This window comes from Lates calcarifer, unplaced genomic scaffold (assembly GCF_001640805.2).
Source record: "Lates calcarifer isolate ASB-BC8 unplaced genomic scaffold, TLL_Latcal_v3 _unitig_4624_quiver_3574, whole genome shotgun sequence".
Lineage (NCBI taxonomy): Eukaryota > Metazoa > Chordata > Actinopteri > Centropomidae > Lates > Lates calcarifer.
Window position 1 is genome coordinate 5976 of NW_026117011.1, and position 2456 is coordinate 8431.

Genomic DNA, 2456 nt, shown 5'->3' on the forward strand with positions numbered 1-2456 from the left:
CCACCTCTCTGATTTAAAGGATGATTTGAACGTCTTTCTGAGGCTGTCTTTTTTTAGTTTGTTACACAACTATTTCTGTCATTATCACGTGTATAACCAAGTGCAACACTGTCCGCCTAAATTGGCCTCATCTCAACAGTGATTTAGGTGGATTGCTATTGAGTTTGTGCAAACATTCATGATCCCTAGAGGATGAATCCTAATGACTTTGGTGATGCCCTTTCTTTTTCTGTATTGCAGCAGCAGGTAAAAGTCCTCACTTATTTTGTAAAATATATCAACACGTTTTGGACACATTGGCACAGAACTTAGTGGAAACATTCACTGTTCCCAGATCATGTATGGTAATTACTTTGGTTCTCCCCTGACCTTGCCTTAGTGTTGATGTAAGGTCAGAACTTTAATTTGTAAACATGGTAAGCATTATACCTATATATTGTGCTGATGTTAGCATTTGGTTCAGCACAGCCTCACAGAGCTGCTAGCATGACTGTATAAAGACTAACTGTTCAATAAAGTATAACCAGTCTAACTTATCGATTATTACTTATCAGTATATTCTGTTTAAAAATGCAGAAAAGCAAAAAACATTTAAACACAGCTCACTTGCAAGATAATGTCCTAGTGGTTAAACATCATTATTACATTGTAAAAAGTAAGCACTCCTATACAACAAGCTATCATCTAAGTGTATTAGGAGAATTGCCTGAATGTACATCAAATATGAGTTATACACCTTGACAGCTTTAGAGAGATTACATGCAGCTGTTCTTCTCTGGGTATGAACTCAAACCACAACAGAGAATAAAAGCATAAAACACATTATGAACCTATGAATCAGTGTGCTGCTGGTGCTGCTGTTTGGGTGTGGTTGTTGTCATTGAGGTTGTAGTTATTGGTGGCAGTTTGGTTGAGGTTAACTCCAAACCTATGGACAAAATAAACACAGAACATATGACGCCATCAATCAATATCTTGTCTAGTGACAGACATCAAACATGTTTTTTCTTTTGTAATTTTTTTCTAATTTTTGACCTGTTTAGGTGTATTGTGTCACCTACCAGTGATGGCAGGTCTTTAGATTATCATATTTGCATTCATGTTGCTGGTAACATAATATGGAGCCGTGAAACTGACAAAAGGCAGTAAAAGGTTATTAACACAATGTCCCGTAAGTTAGATATTTAAAAGGACTCTAAATATTTTTCTAATCTGTTGGTAAAATCAAGAAAAGGTTTTTATTTACCTCACATAAGTTAATAAAATAAATTTTAATTTATTTTACTGTCATGTTATGACTGTATTAGAGGCATTCAGTTCCAAAATAAAAAAAAAAAACAATTTAATATATTATATAATATTTTAATATATGCTATTCAGATTACTTTTTAATGCAATTATTTAAGTCAAACAACACAAAATCAAATTTAAAATGTTCAAATTTACTGTCTAGTGACACACATTTCTGCCTATTGAGGCTTTTCAAGCATCTTTTGAGGACACCATCAGAATGGTAGCAAACTTCATATGGAAGCTCAACAGCTCAAAATGAAGAGTCAGTTTATAGCAAAAACTGTAAAAATCAACTTAGATAAATTATCTTTTAATCTGTTAATCCATCCATAAAATTTTCTGCTGCTTATGTAGGACCAGGACAGATTATTATTGTATACAGTTGAGAAGTACAGACAAAAATGTGATACATATGTCAATAAATACATTAAATTAATTAGATTAATTATTCATTATTCCAAGCTTTATCCAGTACTTGTGTTCCCTAATGCTTTGGCTGGTGTAACTGAGAAAACATTATTAAACTGCATTTTCTGTGAGTTTAAAAAGTCTTAAATTTAATTAAGTGAACACTGCAGAGATCTTATTTGTTTGTTATTGGACTAACATTGGACAGTGGTGTTGATTTTTTCCTGACGTCACCATTGGAGGATGCCACATTGTGAAAACTGGAACAGGAACCCTTTTCATTTAAACAGATTAAGCTATACAAAGGATGGTGGGTATTTATTATGTTACAGCTCTGAAAACAAACTGCCTCTTAATATCTGTGTGAATGAACTAAAATCAAAGAATAAAAGCATGAAGCACATACTGAAGCTGAGAATCATGGGAGTTGCCCCAGAGGCAAAAGCATTGTTCACAGTGGCACTGATTTTTTCTGACATCACCACTGGAGGGGGCTGTGGTCCTTCAGGTCCCAGCTCCAGCTTGCCTTCACACCAGTACTGTCCATAAAATTTCTGTTCCATTTTTCGGAACTCACTTTCCAGTAAGAATCCTAACACTGAAAGCTGGATGTTACAAAAGCTCACACTTACCTTCAACATCCACATGAAACATCACAGTAACATTCCCGACTTTGTTACTGACTTCACAGGTGTACTGGCCCCGTGCTCAGAAGCTACAGATTTGATGGTGAGAACATTGCTGTTGGAGGGCAG

At 35.0% G+C, this 2456-nt stretch overlaps 1 long non-coding RNA gene across 1 annotated transcript; it reads right to left on the bottom strand.

Moving 5' to 3' along the window:
- Positions 1 to 533: 533 nt before the first annotated feature.
- On the bottom strand, positions 534 to 2456 carry LOC127140519 (uncharacterized). Its single transcript, XR_007811005.1, has 2 exons — positions 2334 to 2456; positions 534 to 928 (listed from the first exon to the last, which is right to left on the bottom strand). It is a non-coding gene; the product is annotated as an uncharacterized LOC127140519 (long non-coding RNA).